The 22633-nt window shown below is 49.3% G+C and overlaps 1 long non-coding RNA gene across 1 annotated transcript; it reads left to right on the forward strand.

The window, feature by feature from the left end:
• Positions 1-1465: 1465 nt before the first annotated feature.
• On the forward strand, positions 1466-21105 carry LOC128339709 (uncharacterized). Its single transcript, XR_008313181.1, has 3 exons — positions 1466-1583; positions 19800-20003; positions 20705-21105. It is a non-coding gene; the product is annotated as an uncharacterized LOC128339709 (long non-coding RNA).
• Positions 21106-22633: the final 1528 nt, after the last annotated feature.

The following is a 22633-nucleotide window of genomic DNA, read 5'->3' on the forward strand; positions in this document are numbered from 1 at the left end:
TTACTCAGTTTCTGCACCTCCGTCAAAAAAAGAACTCAAAAGATACCACGCCATGTGAATCTAATGAAGTGAAAGGCAGAGACCAGCAGATCCTTTAATCAGAGAAGACAAGACAGCAAGCTTAATTGGGTTTCCTGCTCTTTGGTCAGCAAAACAGACACACTGTTAATATTTTTCCTAACGCCGATATCCTGATTAACGCTGCGTACATAAAACAAAAAAAGCAGATGAGCAGTGGATACATTCCCACTGCTAAAGCATGTGGGCTTCTGCACGGAAGGGGCAATTTTCACAGATCTCCCTTTCTCACAGAAGCATTCTGTGTGACCCAGACGTAGGTCCCCGAGGGTCACACAGTCCTTTGGCATCTCACCTGAGAACCCTTGGTCTAGATGCTTGACATTAGATTTGAGCTTATCTGACCCCACGGATTTGGTATGCTTTTCACTAAAGGATCAAGCTAGACATGGAGCCCTTTCTCATGATCCGTGAGAAGGGCTTGGCGGGGGGCAGCGGGGAAGGCAGCGGAAGCTTACCTTCCCTGCAGACGACCATTGGGTCCATGTTGGGCGAGCGGATTGCCCGCCCAGATAGATGCCGGCTGCCTATGGGTTGGGGGCCAGGACACATTGTCCCAGTCCCCGGTACTCCCACAATGCTCCACGCGAGTGTGTGGTGCTTTGCGGAGCTCCTTGCAGCGATAGGCGGGCGCCCGTCATCTGTACACTAAAAGCAGCCGGTGCTGCACATGAGCAGGAAAAAGGGGCCAAAGGAGCACTCGCTCCCGTAACCTCGTTTAGGAGGCGGACCTCTTTGGCAGGTTTGTACCGAGGCGCCGCTGGGATCGGGTGAGATCCCGGCAGTTCTTATGAGCAGCCAAGACCGGGCTCGGCTTCCTTATCTTGGTTTTGGCTGCACGTGAGAACAGCCTCATGATGTGGACGACTCATCCAGCTCTAGCACAGTTTAATCACCTATGACCTGGTTTGGAAAACTTCCACTGAGATGAAACTGACCAGTTTAACAGCAGAATCCAGAGATCAGTTACCTCCAGAGGTGCTCTTACCCCAGTACTTCCAAGCCAAAGTCCAGGGCCTCCACAGCCCCTGGGACCCCCCAAATCCTCTTTAGTCTGTCCCGGGTGGTGTGGTTGCCCGGCTGAGCATAATGATGCTTAATTTGCAGGAGAGGGGGGCCCTCCAAAAGCTTTTAGGTACAGGCTCTAAAATTACCTAGGTGCACCTATGGTTACCACAGATGTTAAGGTTGAAGATCAGCCCTCTGAAAAGAGAAACACAGGAAAATGCAAAGCAAGCTGCCTTGTACTGGGTCAGACATTGGTCCGTGTAAGAAGATGTCGGCAGACAGAGGTCTTTCGAGGGTAGGAGAACCATTTTCAACTGTTGTCATAGAAACAATATATGGAACGTTCAAGACTGTGCTTTTAAAAATGAATGACAAGTAGTGACAGTTGGAGGAGTGGGTTGTTGGTTAGATAGGGATTGGTAGGGAAAGAAGAAAGAGCTCAATGTGAGAGCTCCTGAATGAGACTGAACACGGGAGTTGTTCAGGCTGTTTTGTAGGTAAACTCTGTTTGTTTGTTTGTTTGTTTGTCTGTTTGTTTGTTTGTTCGATTTATATACTGCCCTTCCCAAAATGGCTCATGGTGGTTTACATAAAAATAAAAAACCAATTAAAATCAATTAACCATTAAAATCAAAACTATAAAAACAGCATAAAGCTAATTAACAGTTAAAACATTTAAACATTTAAAAAACCTGGAGAATCAGGCCAGAAATTTACAACAACTAAAACGGTTTGCAACAATTAAAAAACCCTGGAAGGCCAGGCCAAACAGATGGGTCTTGAGGGAGCTACTGAAGACAAGTAATGAACTCGATGACGGATTTCTGCAGGGAGTGCATTCCACAGGCCTGGAGCAGTTACAGAGAAGGCCCACCTCTGAGTCACCACCAGACATACCGGTGGTAACTGGAGACAGACCTCCTCAGATGACCTTAACGTGAGATGGGGATCATGCAGAAGGCACTCTCTAAGATAAAAGGGGGGAAAGGAAAGGTTGTGCCGTCCAGTTGGTGTCAACTCCTGGTGACCACAGAGCCATGTGGTTTCCTTGGTAGAATACAAGAGTTTACCACTGCCTTCTCCCGTGCAGTATAGGAGTTTCCCATATTCTGGGAAACATACCAGCAGGGATTCGAACTGGTGGCCTCTTGCTCTCTAGGCAGGTTGCTTCCCCGTTGCACCATTAGGAGGTTCCTCTCTAAGATAACTCAGACCTAAAGCCATTCAGGGCTTTAAAGGTAATAAACCCCACCTAATACTTACCATTTGCGTGGTAATTCAAGCTGGTCTTGTGGAAGCAAGCATTTCTAGCTAAACAGGGTCTGCCCTGGTTGCATATGAATGGGAGACTAGAAGTGTGAGCACTGTAAGAGATTCCCTTCAGGGGATGGAGCCACTTTGGGAAGAGCAGAAGGTACCAAGTTCCCTCCCTGGCAGCATCAGGGGAGGAAGACAGAAGGAGAACAGCTTGGGTGGGGCACTGACTGACTGCTGTCTTTGCCCCTGCCCCACCTTTCCTCAGGTGTGTGTAACATCTCCTTGGGCTGCTGCTGGGGCTTTGGCTGCTGCTGCTGCTATATAGGGCAGGCTAGCCCAAGGGCCTGGGGGAGGAAGACAGAAGGAGAACAGCTTGGGTGGGGCACTGACTGACTGCTGTCTTTGCCCCTGCCCCACCTTTCCTCAGGTGTGTGTAACATCTCCTTGGGCTGCTGCTGGGGCTTTGGCTGCTGCTGCTGCTATATAGGGCAGGCTAGCCCAAGGGCGCGAGCCTCTTGGCGCGAGCCGAAGGGCTCTCGTCCTTGTGGCTCTCTGCCGTGGGGCAAGCTGCCTGAGGACCAGAAGATCTCTCTCCTTCCGCCCTGAAGAGCCATCTTCTCACAATTAAGAAGTCAGCAGGAGACTACGCAAGCCTGGTTTTGTTTTGTTTTTAATTAAGCCAAGAAGCCGTGTTGGGTTAGTCTGGGGAGATGTGTCTGGGGGAGCAAAAAAGTGGGTCTGGAGCGGGGGCGGCAATATCACAGGTAGCGGGCAGAGGGAGGTATGGCGGTGGGAGTTGGGCAGGCCGTTACAGGGGAAAATGGTCCAGGCAATTGAGGCCTGTTCCTTTTTCCGGCCCTTCTCCCAACCCTCTGACCCTAGGGAGCTCTGGGAACACTCCTTCAAGGATTAGGGTGCTGCTGCTGAATGCCAGGTCAGTTAATGCAAAAACATCTCTCATCCACGATCTGATTGTGGATGAGCGTGCTGACCTGGTATGTGTGACGGAGACCTGGTTGGATGCGCTGGGCGGGGTCAGTCTCTCTCAGCTTTGTCCTCCAGGTTTCCAGATCGTGCAGCAGCCCCGCCTCGAGGGTCGGGGAGGAGGCGTTGCAGTCATCTTTCGAGAGACCCTCCCCGTTTCCAGGTGCCCGGTCAGGCAATCTCAGAATTTTGAGTGTTTGTCCTTGAGGGTGGGCCTCCGAGATAGGCTGGGGATTCTGCTGGTGTACCGACCACCCCGCTGCACTTCAGTCTCCCTACCTGAGCTGGCGGGGGTGGTCTCGGAGGTGGCCTTGGGTTCCTCCAGGCTTATTGTTTTGGGGGATTTCAATGTCCACGCTGAGGCCCCCCTAGTGGGTGCGGCTCAGGATTTCATGGCCTCCATGGCAACCATGGGCCTGTCTCAATTGGTATCGGGCCCTACCCACGTGGCGGGACACACTCTGGATCTGGTTTTTGCCGACCGGGAAATAAATGATCTGGAGGTGGGGGAATTTGAGACCACTCCCTTGTCATGGACAGATCATCACCTGGTAGGGTTTAGTTTGACTGCTCCGTCTGCCCTCTGCAGGGGTGGTGGGCCAATTAAGATGGTCCGCCCCCGGAGGCTTATGGATCCGCTTGGATTCCAGACGGCCCTCGGGGAGTTTCCAGTGTCCAGAGCTGGTGACCCTGTCGACGCCTTGGTTGATCTCTGGAATGGAGAGATGGCCCGGGCTGTTGACACGGTTGCCCCCAAGCGCCCTCTCCGGCTTAGTGGAGCCCGTTCCGCTCCTTGGTTTTCCTCGGAGCTTAGGGCGATGAAGCAACTCGGACGACGGCTGGAGCGACGCTGGAGGAAGAGTCGTCACGAATCCGATCGAACACGGGCTAGAACCCATTTTAGGGACTACGCCGTGGCGGTGGGGGCGGCGAAGAAACGTTTTTTCTCCGCCTCCATTGCGTCTGCTCAGTGCAGGCAAACAGAGCTGTTTCGTGTGGTGAAAACATTGCTCCACACATCCCCCCGGACAATGGGGGAGGAGCCATCTACAGCTCTTTGTGATCGGTTTGCCTGTCATTTTGCAGATAAAGTCGCTTGCATCCGTGCTGACCTGGACTCCAGAGTTTTGGCAGTTCCGGCAGACGTGCCTTTGGTACCATCTGGTCCCGTTGTGTTGGATTCTTTTCGGTTGGTGCGGCCTGAGGATGTGGACAAGATCCTGGGCAGTGTGCGGGCGACTTCGTGCGCTCTTGACCCTTGCCCTTCATGGCTAATAAAAGCTGCCAGGGAGGGGACAGGTAGATGGCTGGAGGTGATGGTTAATGCTTCATTAAGGGAGGGCAGGATGCCATCGTGCCTTAAGGAGGCGGTGGTAAGACCTTTATTAAAAAAGCCCTCCCTTGATCCCTCCAGCCTGGACAACTATAGACCTGTGTCTAACCTGCCCTTTTTGGGCAAGGTGATGGAGCGTGTGGTGGCGTCCCAGCTGCAGAGGGTCTTGGATGATACGGATTATCTGGACCCTTTTCAATCTGGCTTCCGCCCCGGGTATGGGACTGAGACTGCCTTGGTCGCTCTAGTGGATGACCTACGCCGGGAACTAGACAGGGGGAGTGCGTCCCTGTTGGTTCTGCTGGACCTCTCGGCGGCGTTCGATACCATCGACCATGGTATCCTTCTGGGCCGCCTCTCGAGTATGGGAATCGGAGGCACTGCGTTGCAGTGGTTCCGGTCCTTTCTTGAGGGGAGGGTCCAGAAGGTGGTGCTGGGGGACTACTGCTCGGCCCCGTGGCCGTTGGCCTGTGGGGTCCCGCAGGGTTCGGTCTTGTCCCCCATGCTGTTTAACATCTACATGAAGCCGCTGGGAGAGGTCATCCGGGGATTTGGACTGAGTTGTCAGCAATATGCGGATGACACTCAGCTCTATCTCTCCTTGTCATCTGATCCTAGGGAGGCGGTGGATGTCCTGAACCGGGGACTGGAGGCCGTGATGGGTTGGATGTGGGCTAACAAACTGAAATTGAATCCGGATAAGACGGAGGTGCTGTTGGTCAGTAGGAGAGCCAATCGGGATGTGGAGATTTTACCAGTTCTGGATGGGGTTGCACTCCCCTTGAAGGAACAAGTACGCAGCTTGGGGGTACTACTGGACCCGGCTCTGCTTTTGGAAGCTCAGGTGGAGGCGGTGGCCAGGGGTGCCTTTGCACGGCTTCGGCTGGTGCGCCAGCTGCGTCCCTTTCTCGAGAAGGCAGATCTGGCCACAGTTACCCACGCCTTAGTCACGTCGCGGCTGGATTACTGTAACGCGCTCTACGTGGGGCTGCCCTTGAAGAATATCCGGAAACTGCAGCTAGTGCAAAACGCGGCAGCGAGGGTGTTATCCAGAGCTGCCCGTTGGGAACATATCACCCCCATTTTGAAAGAACTGCACTGGCTACCGGTTCGTTTCCGGGTCCAATTCAAGGTGCTGGTTTTGACCTTTAAAGCCCTAAACGGTTTGGGCCCAGGGTATTTGAGGGACCGCCTGCTCCCAAGGGTTGCTGCCCGCTTGACGAGGACATCTGAGGGGGCCCTGCTCCGGGTGCCGACAATGAGAGAGGCCCGGCTGTCGTGCACTCGGGACAGGGCCTTCTCTGTTGCTGCCCCCAGACTCTGGAATGCTCTCCCAGTGGTCATTCGCTCCTCGGACTCCATCATGGCTTTTAGAAAGCTTGTAAAGACTTGGCTTTTTACCCAGGCTTTTACATAATCGTTTTTACTGCTGCTTCTGGGTGTTTTTATTTCTTGTATTGTTTTATGCCTGTTTTTATATGTTTTTATACTCTTAGCATGTTGTTTTTATTGTGTTTTTATTGTATGTTTTTAACTTTTGTAAACCGCCTTGGGGCTATATTTTAACGAAAGGCGGTATAAAAATGCAAAAATAAATAAAAATAAATAAATAAAAAATCTCCAAGATAGGGCTGAGAGAGATTCCTGCCTGCAGCCTTGGAGAAGCCACTGCTAGTCTGTAAAGACAATACTGAGCTAGATAGACCAATGGTCGGACTCAGTATATGGCAGCTGTCTATGTTTCTATGTTCTATGTTCCACTGAAAAATAAAATAAAAACCAAACACATTCTTGAATTTGAGGTGGGCTCAGGCGGAGACCTGACAGTCCATCTAGCTCGTCTACTAGGCATTTAGCCCGTTACAATAACGGGTGCTAGGAGGGGGCGGGGGAGCGGGAGCCCTCCCCCCTGCCCCACACCCTCTTGCCCTTCCCCCTCCCCCCTGCCCAGAAGAGTCGTGAGCTCCAGGCCCCACCGCCACGGGCCGGCCGCCACCGCCTGTGGGCTCCGCGGCCGGGCCGGGCCCGCCGCCACCTCTGTCCCCTCGCCCCAGTCTCCGGCCGGGCCGCCGCCGGCCTCCGCAGCCTGGCCCTTTTCCGCCGGTCTCCGCTTCGCCGCTGGCCTCCGTGGCCAGGCCGGGCCTTTCACCGCCAGCCTCCGCTGGCCTCTGCGGCCCAGCCGGGCCCTTCGGCACCAGCCTCTGCGCTGCCGCTGGCCTCCGCGGCCGGGCCGGGCCCTTCGCCGGCGGCCTCTGTGCCGCCACCAGCCTCCGCGGCCAGGCTGGGCCCTTCGCCGCCGGACTCCACGCCGCTGCTGGCCTCCACGGCCGGGCAGGGCCCTTCGCCGCTGTTGTATGGGCTGCAGTGCCGCCCGACCAACATGGCGGCCGGCGTCTGCGTCCGTTTCTCCCTCGGGTGTTGTGCGCACGCGCACCACGCATGCCCAGAACACCCGTCAGAGACACAGACGCAGACACCAACCATCAGAGATACGGACGCAGACACCAACCATTTTATTATATAGGATACTGATTGGCAGTGGCTGACGTAGGTTTCAGGCAGGAGTCTCTCCCAGTCCTACCTGGAGATGCTGCCAGGGAGTGAACCTGGGACTTTCTGCATGCAAAGCACATGCTCTGTGACTGCGATATGGATCGACCCCCTACCTAAGGGTAATATCTTCCAGCAGACAGTGCTCACAGGTAGTCACCCATCCAAATGCAAACCAGGGCAAACCCCGCTTAGCAAAGGGGACAATTCATGCTCACTACTGCAAGACCAGCTCTCCTCCCATTGGGTGGCCTTCCACAGGCAACTGCCCAGAGGGCAGGTAACTTTCCCAGGGCCCCAAACTCTGGGGGAGACTTTCAGGTGGTGGACAGTGGGAGGAGATGCAGTCTTTATGTCTCCATAAGTCCATTGTATAGGTACTGCCACAAGCAACTTCTTCACCCTGCAGAGTGTTCTGCAAAAGGGGTAGTGAATATGTCAATGGAACCAAGCCCATTAAGAGTATCTTGAGACAGACATTTAAGGTCCAAAACCATTCTACTGGGGATCTGAACACCTGGGGATCCCTGTTAGAGGGAACCCTGTTAGAGGGAACCCTGTTGTCCAGTGCCTGGATGGGAGACCCATGTATGCCACCTTTCAGGGTGGGCCATAGCTCAGTGGGAGAGCCTCTGCTTTGCATGCAGAAGGTCCCTGGAAGCATCTCTAGGTAGGGAAAGACTCTTGCCTGCAACCTTGGAAATTATGTCCCTAACCCATTTGAGATAGAAAACCATTTTCTCATTCTTTTTGCTCCATAACCCACTTTGCAAACTACTACTGAGCAGGCTTTTGAACCCAGGTTTCTGTGTTCAACATTCTGGGCCGTGTCTCACGAGCGGGCAGGGAGCCCTGGGTGGCCAGATCAGCCGCCCACATGATGTCTGGCTCCGAGACGGAGCCAGCGGGGGCTGGGGAGCTCGGGGGCCATGCGGCCCCCGGAAGCCCCAGTATGCCCTGCGTGAGCGCTCAGGGCATACTGGGGAGACCCCCAAGCCGGGAGGCTGCTTTTAAGCCTCCCGGCCGGGGGTCCACTCACAAGTAACCGCAGCATGGCTACTCACGAGCAGATAGCCCGGTTTACGGAGCGCTCGCTCCACAAACCCGGGCTAAGGGGTGGGCTACAGGAGCGGGTTAGCCGCTCCAGAACCACTGGGCTTGGCTGTGAGCCCGGTGGTTCTGACGATCACAAAAATCGGGCTAGGATTTCCCTAGCCCGATTTTTGTGATCGTAAGAATAGCCCCTCTGTCTACCACACCATATCACACCAGCTACTCTTTTCAAGGAGAACAACCTGGTCACTTTGTGGAGGGCGCTTTGTTTTTGCAGCATATTCATCCTCAGCATGATGTATATTCCTTTTGGTGGGCAACTTGGAATGCTGATCTCCTGGAAAGGAGCAGTTTTTATGCATAATGCGAACCACAATGGAGCATGATTGTATCTGGCACCAGCAGAACGGCTGCATATATTTCTCTAATTCAAACCATTTGTTGTGTTGCTGAATCAAAGTTCTCTTGTGAGTGTCCAAACTCTACATGACGTCTTGGACTGCTTCGTTTTGTACGTAGGCCATTTCTGATATAGTTCACTGGCATGTGGGTATGTGGGGGTCTGTCATGGATTGTCAGATTCTATCTTTCTCTATATATTTTATTTTCTCCTGCTTTATTTACATAAGAATTGCAAGGTTGGGTCCATCTGGATCAAGCATTTATAATAGTTTTGTCCTTCACCCAAAGTATGCTGAAACCTTCTGAAGACTTGGGCAAATTGTGTTTCCCTTTTAGGCTTCAATTGATCTTAGATTCCACTGTATTCTTGATCAGGAAAAAGATCTGATTCTGCTTCAGCCCCCAATCTTACTCATCCATCCCTGGTAATCTGGTATATAAAGCAAAACCCTCAAGACAGTCAGCGGACAAGATCAAATGTATTCAGCTTGGTCATTATTAGCACTGAATTATCAGCACATCTCTGGGAGCGCTTTCATCAGATTTATCTCCCCCCACACACTGCAGTGCCCTCTGAGATCTTATCAGTGGCCCTATTCTACAGAGATGTGGGTCAAGATGGGGTCTGCTTGCCTTCAGGGACCTTGCATTTTTCAAAGAAGGACATTTCATGAATCTCCCCAAGCAAGAGACCTTAAGACCCAGCCCTGCTCCAAGGCCAATGGCTCTACCACTCTACTCCCTCAGAGAGGAGGGCTGGTCTTGTGGGAGTGAGCATGAATTCTCCCCTTTTGCTAAGCAGGGTCCACATTTGGATGGGTGACCACATGTAAGTGCTGGAAGAGATTCCCCTTTGGGGATGGGGCCATCGCTCAGAAGAAGAGCATCTGCTTGCATGGAGAATGACCCAGGTTCATTCCCAAGCAGCATCTCCAGGTAGGGCTGGGAGAGATTCCTGCCTGAAAGCTTGGAGGAGCTGCTGCCGGTTAGTGTAGACAATGCTGAGCTAGATGGAGCAAGAGTCTGACTTGGTATAAAGCAGCTTCCTGTGTTCCTATGTACTATTACTTCAGTGGGAAAGTTCTCAAAGCAGTTTACACAGAAAAATAGGAAGATGGTTCCCGGTCTCCAAAGGGCTCACAATCTAAAAAGAAACACGGTAGAAACCAGCAACAGAAACAGGAGGGACGGTGTGCTGGGTTTGAACTGGGCCTGTTGCTCTCCCCCGGGCTGGTTTCAGGAGTGGGTGAGCTTTGGGGTCGCCCAGGGCACCTACCTGAATGGGGCACTGAGCTGAGCTTGGTGGCTCACTATTTGTTGAGCATACAGCCTGCCCTGAAGCCAGGAGTGGCCCTTTCATGAGGCAAGGTGAAGCTGTCACCTCAGGCGGCAGATCGTTGGGGCGCCAGCAAGGTGTCAAGATGCCCCCTGCTATCACCAGGACTGATCTGACCCTTGCAAACTTTGCAAAGAGTGCTTCCCCCTGCATTCCTTGAAGCACGGGGGGAGAAGAAGAGAGCGCCAGCAGCCTTCCCTCCTCCCTGCCACCCATGCAAGTCTTGGTATTAAAAGGGGGTTGGCTCCCCCGGGGCATGGGTCAAGGCCTTTGCCCCCGCCTCAAGTGCTGCAATACCTTGAGTCGCCCCTGACTGAAGTTGCAGAAGGCCTGTGAGACTTCAATGGGATCCCAGGACCGGAGCTGGAGAGCACTGGCAGCAAAGCAGCAAGTTACTGGGAAGCAGCTCTGGAATTTTTCCAGGAAGTTTTTCACATCCAGCTTGGAGTTCGCATCTCCTCCGGAATGGAGGCATGCATTCCCATATCGGCCAAATTTACCCCAGAGTCCCTGCAAGCTGTCAGGAAGCACTTCACACACAATTCGGGTTTTTCATAGAGCATTAGAGTGTAGCCCAATTTATATCTGGGGTTTTTAAAAATCCACTTTTTGAGTTGGTTTTGGGGGGCAACTTTGTACTCGCAGTAAAGCCTCACCTGCTGTCTGGGAAAGCTCCAGGCTATTGCAGAGAAAGCCTAGGAACCTGCAGGGCCTGTTGCACTACTGGGTTTTGCAAACCTGCACAAACAACATAACTTGGCAATGCTGATAAACTAACCAGCGCAGGGGGGAACATGGGAACATAGGAAGCTGCCTTATACTGAGTCCGACCATTGGTCTATCTAACTCAGTATTGTCTTTACAGGCTGGCAGCGGCTTCTCCAAGGTTACAGGCAGGAGTCTCTCTCAGCCCTATCTGGAGATGCCAAGGAGGGAACCTAGAACCTTCTTGCTCTTCCCAGAGTGGCCCCCCCAAGGGGTATATCTTTCAGTCCTCACACATGCAGTTTCCCATTCCAATGCAAACCATTCAAATGCAAACCTGCTTAGCAAAGGGGACAATTTATGCTTGCTACCACAAGCTCTCCAGGGGACTGGAGGTACTCCCTAGGGCACTATTTATCCAAGGGCCAGCCCTGCCTCCCCCTGCCAAATATAAAGAGAACAGGGTTGGCCTGTACACTAGGCAGACCGGGTGATTGCCTAGGGCACCAGTTCTTGGGGTTGGTCTACATGCCTCCCTTTCCCTCTCCAAGCAGCCACTGACAAATCTGATTTGTTGGGAGTGTCCATTTGCTCTCCTCCCCAGAAGGGGAGGGGGGTTGTAGTGGGTGAGAAAGAGCAAGGAAGCAATGTCAACCTTGCCTTCCCTTGCTTTGCTCTTTCTCCTGTCCCTCTCCTATTCTAGAGAATGAGCAGCCCGTATGGCTTAAGTTAAAGCTGATGCTCCATACTTCTCAACTGGCTGGGTGCAAGAAAGCAAAACTTTGCCAAGGGTACCAGAAATCCTGAAAAAGAATCAGCATTTTGAAAGGTGCCTCTTTGCCCAGTTGGCCGGAGACTCAGTCGCTAGATACGAGGGAGTAGATCTGTAGACCAGGGACCCAATGAGGCATCTACAGACATCACATGTGGACGCCTGGCTCTAAGCAAGAGAATGGTAGAAACCAGAAACGCTTCATTCATTCCAAATTAGTCCATGCATTATGGATGATAGTGCCATGTTATGTCAGGAAGAAGGGATCCAACACAGGAAGGCTGTGAGAACCACCAGGGTCCATGCAGATCCTGGTGCTGCCGTGCTGCCCAACCCGGTTCCATAGCCCAGATCTTAGCCGAGGTTAAGGTTCCGAGTGCGCCCTTAACCTGGCTGCCGCAATTGTGTGTGTGAGGGGGCCATGTGACAGAGATGGGCGCATCCCCCAATGTGCCTCGCTCGGCATGCAGTGCATTGTGGGATTCCCAGAGGCCGGGATGGTGCATCCTGACCTCCCAAGATCCGCACTATTTGGCATAGCATAGATCATCCGGGAGCGCAGTCCACAGCTTCCCCCACATCATTGGGGGGGGGGGGGTAGGGGTAGGTGGAGCCCTGCCTTCCTCCCTGCCCGCCTGGTAGGTCATGTGAATACCCTTAAGGTGTGGTTTCTGTGTCAATTCAAAACTGTAGGTTAGGGGGCCAGCACATGTGAACAAGCCACCAGATGTCCAGTGGTCTGTTTTCTCTATGAACAGTGCTCCTGGAGATACTCTTTGGAGTCTCTGATTTTTAAGACTTCCCATAACCACCAAATGACGACCACAATGGGAACCTCTTATTAGGGCAACTTTCTTCCACTAGTTCATGAGTTACACTTAATGACTTGCACAGTACTTCCCCCTGCCTGCTTTGTTCATCTATCTCCACACCTTGCATATGTTTCCATCCACTGTCTTGGCTCAGGGTTCTCCTCTCCTGTGGTCTGAACTCCCACAGATAGCAATGGGGCTTGGGGCCAGGATCAAAGGGGTGGGCTATGGCTGCTTGATTGGTTTCCAAAACGGCTGACACAGCACTACAAGAACAGCCAGATGTCTTGTGTTAGGGAGCTTCCAAAAGCACAAAGTAATCTTTGAGACACATCCAAGCAGAGAGGAGCTCCAGGGGAATGTTTGGTCCTGGTAACATGGAAAATGGCAAAAATCTTTGTTACCTCTGCTATTTGAAATGTGACATTCCTAATGCTCATCTCCATTAATCTCTGTAAGAAAAAGAATGGCCGTTGATGCAACCTAAATTTAAAAGTAAAATAAAATAAAGGGACGCAGTTCAAAATTGCTTTTAAATCAAGCACCTTAGGATGTCTGTGGAACCTTGTGTTCATTCAGGCTCCACAGAGGTATTGGTAATGTAACAATGTTATCAAAGACAGTAATATACAGCTCCCTAGCAGGACTCTCAACACAGGCCTGCAACAGGAGTCCTATTCAGCCATTGGCCTGATTCACACAGTCATTCAAAATAGAGGTTTAACGTGGGCTACCAGCATTAGCATGATTGTGTGAACCCACAATCATGGGTTCACACAATCAAGGTGGTTTACGGCCTGAGATAAATCTGAGTTTCCCACCTTTGTATGGGTTAATACAATCACACCAATGTCAGTAACCCACATTAAATCTAGATGCAAACAATTGTTGAAGCAGATCATTATGTTGTACACGTGCCATATAAGCACTGACAAGATATGGTGACTAGCATGTGAAATTCAACTAGCATGTGACTAGCATGTGAAATTCAAGGTAATCAAATTCAACCACGTTTACAGTTTCCCATCCCCAACCCCTAAATCCAACAGCATTCAAAACTGGGATGCAAAAACCAAAACAATTTGGGCAGAATAAATTCATATTTTTGTGAACAACTTTGCATCAAATTCATCACCTCTAGGTGACCCGAATGACCAGAAAAGCAAAGGAAATGACTATCCTGCTGGGGATGGGGCCATGGCTCTATGGAAGAGCATCTGCTCTGCACACACAAGATCCCTAGTTCAGTCTAGGGATGTGCACAAGTCAGTTTGGCGCCTCCTCTGGGAAGTGCCGAACCGGCTCGGGCACCGGCGTTTGAATTGGTTAGGGAGTGGTTCCCTTTAAAAGCCAGTAATGAGCTCCTTACCTGCTTGTCCACGCCCTGACACTTTTCTGGTGGCAGCGCCTACTTGTCAAAAGGTTGCGCATGGCTGCAGCACTGTTCCCTACAACCGCACGCACGCCAGTCATGTGTATGCCAACGCCGCGCTGAGCCTGCAGGGAACAGCGCCACAGCTGTGTGCGGCCTTTTGAAGAGTGGGCGCCACCGCCAGAAAAGTGGTGGGGTGGGGAAGAGCAGAAAAGGAGCTCCTTACCCGCTTTTTAAGGGAATCACTGCCTGCCCCACTGGCGGCTGCACGAACGGCGCGTGCACATCCCTAGTTCAGTCTAGGTATGGCATCTTGAAACCCTGGAGAGCTCCTGCCAGTCAGTATAGACCATATTGCCCTAGATCAGGGCTGCTCAACTTCGGCCCTCCTGCAGATGTTGGCCTACAATCCCCATAATCCCTGGGTATTGGTCACTGTGACTGAGGATTATGGGAGTTGTAGTTCAAAAACACCTGGGGGGCCTAAGTTGAGCAGGCCTGGCCTAGATGGACCCATGGTCTGACTCAGAAGGCAACGTCATGTGTTTGCGATATTCTCCTGCAGCCGAATGATGGCCCAGCGGCACCTCTCTCATTTTTGCTTCGCAAGGAGGCTAACTGGATCACAGGAGTATTGCTGTATTAATTGGATAGGGCCCGACCGCAGCTTTTCAAGCCATTAATTGGTGTTACAGCTCAATTCCTGTCCACTCTGGGGGATAGGTTGGTCTGCAGAAAACATTCCAGGGCTCAGGTTGCCTATTAAAACAACTGTGCATAATATTCCTCTGGCAACAGTCAGCCTACTTGAGAAGTCTAGTTACTCTGGGTAGTTGCCTTACCTAGTTTCATTTAGCTGGCAGTTGAGGCGTGTTTTAAAATAGGTTACATAAATAGCTGCCTTACGGTGAAATGATCCTTCTTACCTAGAACTGCCTGCCCAAGTTTCCTAGTCCCGTTGCTGGGAGAGGCCAGAGACTGGACCTTAAACGCAGCATAGTTGTGACCTTTCACTAGTGACTTCGGCTGCAGTGTTTCAGAGTGACACCTGATTTGTGACATACTCGTTCTAATAATTTAGAGATGCCCAGCAGCCTTTGGGGGCCTGGCCCCACTGGGAGTATTCCAGGCCCTTTCCCTGAATTTTCAGCTTTTGTTTAAAAACTGAAACAAGCTAGTCATCCTTTTGCTTGTGGAGATATAAGGAAAAGCATGCCGGCTTTAGAGCTACCCCAACTGCCCACGAAGAAGTGGACTTGCTTCTGAGTCCCTGCGTCCTGGCCAATGAGTGCAGAGGCCCGGAGATTACAAACACCAGGCTCTTTTCAAATAAAAATAAAATGTATTGTATTAGTATGTAACACTGTTCGCTTACAACATACTAGGCTACATGTATGTACACATTCTGGCTAGCTAGTTTTATTTATTTGTTTGTTTGTCTGATGATGATGATGATGATGGATGATGATGATGATGATTTTACATTTATATCCCGCTCTTCCTCCAGGAGTCCAGAGCAGTGTACTACATACTTGAGTTTCTCTTTCACAACAACCCTGTGAAGTAGGTTAGGCTGAGAGAGAAGTGACTGGCCCAGAGTCACCCAGCTCGTTTATGTTTATGTATGTATGTAGTTATTATATTTATATACTACCCTAGATATACATCCTGAGGTGGTGTAGAAAATCCAAATTACAATATAAAAACAAAAACAAACCATTAAAAGACATCCATAGAATAAAAACAATTAAAAAAAAACAATTCACAGAGTGAAACAAAATAATGTCACAGGATAAACCCTGCCTGTTCTGTAATGAATCCTTGAGCCCTTTCTCACGACCAGTGAGAAAGGCCACTAGAGTTAGCAGGGAGGAAGCCCTGAAGAGCTTACCTCCCCGCAGATGAGCGTCGAGCCTCCCTTAGGCGGGCAGATCATCTGCCCAGATGATCACCAGCTGGTGCCGGTAGCTCCGAGGGTTGCGGTGCTGGGACGCATCGGCTCATGTCGTGCCCCCACCGAGCTCCAATAAGGCACTACACAAGTGTGCAGTGCATTATAGGAATCCCCAGTCCCTGAGGTTGCCTCAGTCTGCTAGCAATGGCTGCAAGCAGCCACAGCTGAGAGACAATCGGGGGAAAAACTAGGTTAGGAGAGCACTCGCTCTCCTAATCTCGTTTTAGAGGGAGGTGCCATTGGCAGGTTTGCTGCTGTGGTGCCACCAGGATCGGGCCCAATCCTGGCGATATGCACGTGTGTGCAAAACTGGGCTGGACTTCCTGAGCCCGGTTTTGCACGCACATGTGAATAGCCTCAGGGCTCTCCCCCACGCCCTGCCGGAGCACGACGTTTCTGCCTTTTATGGTCTAGGTCAGGGTTTCTTAACCTTGGGCCCTCAGATGTTGTTGGACTACAACTCCCAGAATCCCCAGCCACAAAGGCCATGTCTGGGGATTCTGGGAGTTGTAGTCCAACAACACCTGGGGGCCCAAGGTTAAGAAACCCTGGTCCAGGTCCAAGATACTTGAAAGAACACCTTTTATATGTTCCTCTCCACTTCAATTCACTGCCACACAGGGGCGTAGCAAGGTTGGAGTGGGCCCAGAGACAAGATTTTAAAATGGGCCCCCCCACAAAGTCCAGGGCCTCCGCACACCCCAGGCCCCCAAGGATTTAAGTCTGATATTCCAAAATAAGTATGCTGCCTGCAAATACATTTCACTGAATACACACACACACGTCACAATATATAGTGATATACATTGAGTACTATACATTTGTATTACTTTTAATGCCTAGAACACACTAGAAAGATGAATTATTAAAATGGGCCCCTCGCTGCAGATTAGCAAAGGAGACTTTCAACCATGCAGGGTGAACCTATGTTTGTTTTCTCAGAATTCTGAACAAATTCAGTCAAGTTTGATCGCAGGAGGTTTTTCACAGGAGGCTTTTAAAGCCCTTTAAGACACATCTCCTCTGGAATGGAGGTGCTGCATTCACATGTTGGCCAGATTTACCCTGAAGTCCCTGCAAGTTATTGGGGAGCAGTTCACACACAAGAAAAATAAAATAAAAGCACCACACATGCTTCACAGTTCTCACTCAGACCTTCTGGGTTGCAAAACAACTTGAACATAAGTGCATTTATAAATAAATAAATAAAATTAATAAAATACTGTTCCAGAAGTTTTTGCAATTTTCTGCCATGAAACAAGCCACTTATAGGACTTTTTAGATAGTTTTTTTTAAAGTCAGCAAATTTTCCAAGCTGTTTCAAAATAAATATTCAGAGACTTCTCGGTCCCCCCCCCCCCCATATCCAAGCCCTATGGCAAGCAGATCCCTATATATATGGGGGGGGGGGGGGCGGGAAAGGTAACCACAAAAAGGAGTTCACACTCTACCTGGCAAATGCTGGTCTGGGTTAAGCAGGGCAGCAAGGGGTCTTCTGCTGCAGAGAACACTCTGGCTGCCTCCTCCTTCCTAGCTTCCTTGGGCCCTACTCGAGTTCAGGCTTCACTGCGGCCTACACGGAGGCTTCCGTGGAAGCCCCGCCCACCCACCGATCAGCTGAGAGGCGGAAGAAAAGGAGCTCTTTGCAGCTTGCCTGCTGCTTCGATTGCGGGCCAGGAGAACAAGCAGGAGAGACGGCGAAGAGGGCAAGTGGCTGAGAGGCTATGGTGCTGGGCAGGGGGCAAAGGGGAGTCACGTGAGGTGCCCCTGGGGTGCCCCTCCAGGCAGTGGGGCCCCCAGACAACTGTCTCCCCTTGCCCTATCATTGTTACGCGCCTGCTGCCACATCTGCTCCTGCTGCCACTGGGGTATGAGGCTGCAGCTCAGTGGCAGAGCATCTGCTTGGCATGCAGAAGGTCCCAGGTTCAATCCCGGACAGCAACTCCAGGGAGGGCCAAGAAAGGCTCCTGCCTGAAACCTTGGAGAGCCACCATCAGTCGGTGTAGCAATATGGAGCTAGATGGGCCAATGGTCTGACTCAGCATAAGGCAGCTTGCTATGTTCCACTGCTGGTTCTAACATTAAAAAGAGGAGGAGGGGTCTTCTGAGGGTATGGAAAGCCTGGCAGGGAACGTGCATTTTCCAAGGCTCAAATTGTCTTGAAAAGGGGAGGAGAGCTGGTCTTGTGGTAGCAAGCATGAATGTGTATTTGGATGGGTGGCTACAGGTGAGCACTATCTGCTGTAAGATATTCCCCTTAGAAGATGGACCTGTAGCTCAGTAGGGTAGCATCTACTTTGCAGGCTGAAGGGGCCAGGTTCACTCCCCAGCAGCATCTCCAGTTAGGGCTGGGAAAGGCTGCTGCCTGCGACCTTTGAGAAGCTGCTGCCAGTCAGTGTAAACAATGAGGCGGGTCTCACGATCAAGGAGACCCGCTTTGTCCGGGTTTGCGGGGAGAGTGGGCTAAGCCCGCTCCCCCCGCAGACGAGTGGGACGGCAGTCCTGGGCGGACAGATCAGCCACCCACACGACTGTCAGCTCTGTGACGGAGCTGGTGGAGGCTGGGAGGATTGGGGGGCGCGCCATGAACTCATTTATGAAGAATGGTGGCATATCAATCTTTTAAATATTATTATTTCTTGTTTACACAGTCAGACAGGTGTTATTGACTGGTTTGTTTCATCCAGAAATCGAGTCCTTTCCAAGGACCTGGGATGGCTGAATTTTATTATCAGTATTGTTGTTGTTATTATTACAGATATCGTCGTAGATTATAGGCTACAGGTAGCTTGTATTTTTTGCAGATGTTCCAGTGTATCATCCCTGTTACCTTGTCATGCCTTTGTTTGTAGTCAGTCTGTGCGATCTGGTCCACTGTTTCATCTGCTTCTTTACAAAGGTGGCACTTGCTGTTTGTGGTTGATTTTTCTACCTTTGCTCTTATTGCACTTGTTCTTAGTGCCTGTTCTTGTGCAGCCAGTATTAAACCCTCTGTTTCTTTCTTCAAGTTGCCATTCTTAAGCCATTGCCAGGTCTTGGTGATGTCTGATTTTCCACTTATATTGTGCAAATATTGACCATGCAGGGGCTTATTTCTCCTGTAGGCCTGCTTTTGTTTCATTGGTGTTGAATAGTTTCTCGTTCTTGACCATTTGAAGTGCATCTTCTTCACTGTCCTTGATATATTCTTCAAGGCCTCTTTTCTCCTCCTCTACTGTTTGATGGACTTGCAGCATTCCTCTTCCACCTGATCTGTGAGGGAGATATAGCCTATCTACATCACTGCAGTGTGCAGAGCATGATTGATGGTCATTCTTTTCCTGGTTTTACGATCTAGCGTTTCTAGCTCTGCCTGGGTCCAGTCTATTATTCCTGCAGTGTATCTGATAATAGGTATAGCCCAGGTGTTTATGAAGTGTATGGTGTTCATGACGTGTATGGTGTTCCCGCCATTGAGTTTGGACTTGAGGATTTTTCTAACTCTCCTGATGTATTCACTTCCAATTTTTCTTTTAACTTCAGTGTGTGCGATGTTATCAGCCTGGAGAATGCCCAAGTATTTATAATGTTCTTTCTCTTCCAGGTTCTTGATGTTGCTTCCATTGGGCAGTCTATTCCTGTTTTTCTTATTTTTCCTCTGTTTATTATTAATGCAGCACACTTGTCTAGTCCAAATTTCATTGCTATATTGCTACTGAATATACGGACAGTGTTTAGCAGTGATTCGATTTCTGATTGGACTTTCCATACAGCTTCAGATCATCCATGTACAGCAGATGGTTTATTTTACTTGATGTTTTAGATGTTTGGTATCCGAGGCCTGTTTTGTTTAGTTTTTGTGAAAGTGGAGTCATGGTGATTACAAACAACAAAGGGGATAGTACATATTATTATTATTATTATTTTCCATTTATATTCCGCTCTTCCTCCAAGTAGCCCAGAGTGGTGTACTACATACTTATGTTTTTCCTCACAACAACCCTGTGAAGTAGGTTAGGCTGAGAGAGAGAAGTGACTGGCCCAGAGTCACCCAGCAAGTATTATGGCTGAAAGGGGATTTGAACTCGGGTCTCCCCAGTTCTAGTCCAGCACTCTAACCACTACACCATGCTGCCTCTCATAAACAAATAAGCAAACTGACTCATACAAGTCACTCATGCTTCTTTGTTCGTCTTTTGTTCAGCCTTCTTTTCTAGAACATCCAGTCATTGTCCCCAGAGAAGTGTTGTGCAGAGGAACCCCAAAAGAACCGTGGCTTTCATTCTCCACTGCAGTGGACAACATGGCTGAGAAGAGGAAGTAGTCAGAGGATGCAGCTGTGGAGAAGAGGGCCAAGGCAGGACCATCCTACAGTTTGGCCAGCCATGAAATTCTTGGATGGTTTTATGTAAGGGCTACACAGTGGCAAGTGTTTCACAGTTTTATTGTGTATATATATATATTTAAAACTTTTAAACAGATTTGTAATTTTTTCTTATATTCCAATTTAATATTTGTATTATTTTAACTGTTTAATAGTTCTGTATGAAAGGATGTATATAATTCTAACAATATAAAAGGATAAATGAATGAATGAGATGAATTTCCATCTCAATTGGATGGAAAGAGTCTTCACCACACTGCCATGATAATATTGTAAATGAGGCAAGATATATGAATAAGTCAGATTAATGGTTAAGTCCTAAATTAATGAGTTCTTGTGATTACATGAATTTATTGCAACTCTCTGAACCATCTTCACTACCAACCTTGGGGTCAATGAATTAATTTTTGAAGTGACTCTATGGGTTGAGAAGAGCACGTTTTTTCAATTATATCAACTAATATATTTCATATTAATGAATTAATGAATTAATTAATTACATAAATTATTTGTACTGAGAATATCTTCTGAACTGAATTGATTGCTAACCTTTAAACTAATTAATTGTGTGTGAGAAAGATACATGTTCAGAATAACGAATATCTCAAAGATTCATTGCTGATCTTTGAGATAATTAAGGCATTGCTTATGCTGGACTTGAAAGCTTTCCGAACAGATATTCCCGATGGTGACCAATAATGATGTGGTGATTTGCAATCTCACAGGAGGCGCTTCAGGTGATGAATCCACAAGTCATGATTACCATGTGGAGCAATCTTTCAAGGAGTCATGTTATGGCTGGCAACCCTATCATGTAGTAACCTTTGGAAGGAATTGGGATGTAATGGTCCAGCTGTCAGACTAGGACCCGGAAGACCCAGATTCAAATCCTAACTCAGCCCCGAAACTCACTCCGTTATCTTGAGCCAATCACTCTCAGCCAGCCTACCTCACAGGGTTGTTGTGAGGATACCATTGGGTATGGGAGAACAATGTCCTGAGCTCTTCAGAGGAAGGGAGAGATAAAAATATAATAAATAAATGTAGATGAGCATTAAACTACTTCCTTGGTACTTTGGTTTCCTATTCACTGAGCAAGAGAAATATTAATTGGCCTTAATGTAGAGATATGAAAGCATTTTGTACACTGAGAGTCCAAAGCTAATAATAGGGCACAATGTATATGGCGAATACTGGCTGAGAGAGTAATTGCAGAAGGGCCCATTTCAATGACAAATTGCCCTCTCCTTGTTAGGATAGTGTACTTCAAAGAAAAGTTCTCCTCTTTTTCTGTTGCATGGGAAGTCTCCAAGGTTACCTGCAGCTGCCCGAACATGCTGGTGACAGCAGTTTACAAAAGACAAGCGAAGGGCAAGAGGAAAGCTGTGAAATTGCACTGAAAGCAGCAGTAGGAATTGTGCCACGAAGGAAGAGACGCTCATTACAGCCTGAGAATTATGGGGCTTCTCTGGAAGTCTAATCCACAACCCAGTGGATAAAATGGACTTGCCTTGTAGATCGGATCCTCCTTAAGCAGATGCATTTGAAGTAATATGCCACAAAGTTCACAATACCTGAGAATGGGTGTTTCATGCCTAATGGTATGTTCTAAGGTTATTTATACAACAAACACAGTTACAGGGCTTCAACAAATATTCCCCTGTTCTGCTCTTTGGGGCAGAAATAATGATAGGAAAGGGGAGGAAATATTTCCTGGAAAATAACTTGATTAAATGAATGTTCGCCTTTTAAAAATACAATTTGGGGCCACAAGTTCTCGTTGCTATTGCTACTTCAGCACAATTTCTCCTTCCCAGGATTAATCCTTGTTTTTCCCCCCTAGAATAGTTACACAGGTGACCCCATTGACAGGAATCACACAGTGAACAGGTTTACAGCACTGTGCTGCATAATCAATCAGAGCTGACTATGTGGTTATAGCACTGAGGGCAAATGAAGTTGATTGAGAGTGAGGGCAGTATCTCCTGTATGAGTCACATAAGTCAAACCAGCCAATCAGGGACCATGTTGTGAATGGACATTACCACACTATGTAGCCAACCAGATTGGCAATTCCAGCCAGTCAGGGATCATAAGAACATAAGAATAACCCTGCTGCATAAGGCCCAAGAAGGCCCATCTAGTCCAGCATCCTGATTCACACAGTGGCCAATCAGATGCTGCTGTAAGCCTACAGCAGGAGTTGAGGGCATGCCCTCTCTCCTGCTGTTACTCCCCTGCAACTGGTACTCAAAGATGGCCTATAGCCCTCCGACTAGTAGCTGTTGATAGACCTCTCCTCCATGAAGTTATCCAAACCCCTCTTCAAGCTATCCAGGTTGTTGGTTGTCACCGCATCTTGTGGCAGAGAATTCCACAAGTTGATTATGCGTTGTGTGAAAATGTACTTCAGTTTGTTGGTACTAAAATTTCTGGCAATCAATTTCATGGGATGACCCATTCTAGTGTTATGTGAGAGGGAGAAGAATTTCTCTCTATCCACTTACTCCACACCATGCATAGGTTTATAGACCTCTGTCATGTCTACCCGCAGTTGTCTCCTCCTCCTCTTCTTCTTCTTCTTCTTCTTCTTCTTCTTCTTCTTCTTCTTCTTCTTCTTCTTGCTGTAAGCGGGACATTGTCACATCTTTGGG

The sequence above is a fragment of the Hemicordylus capensis genome, chromosome 1 (genome assembly GCF_027244095.1).
Source record: "Hemicordylus capensis ecotype Gifberg chromosome 1, rHemCap1.1.pri, whole genome shotgun sequence".
Classification (NCBI taxonomy): Eukaryota; Metazoa; Chordata; class Lepidosauria; order Squamata; family Cordylidae; genus Hemicordylus; species Hemicordylus capensis.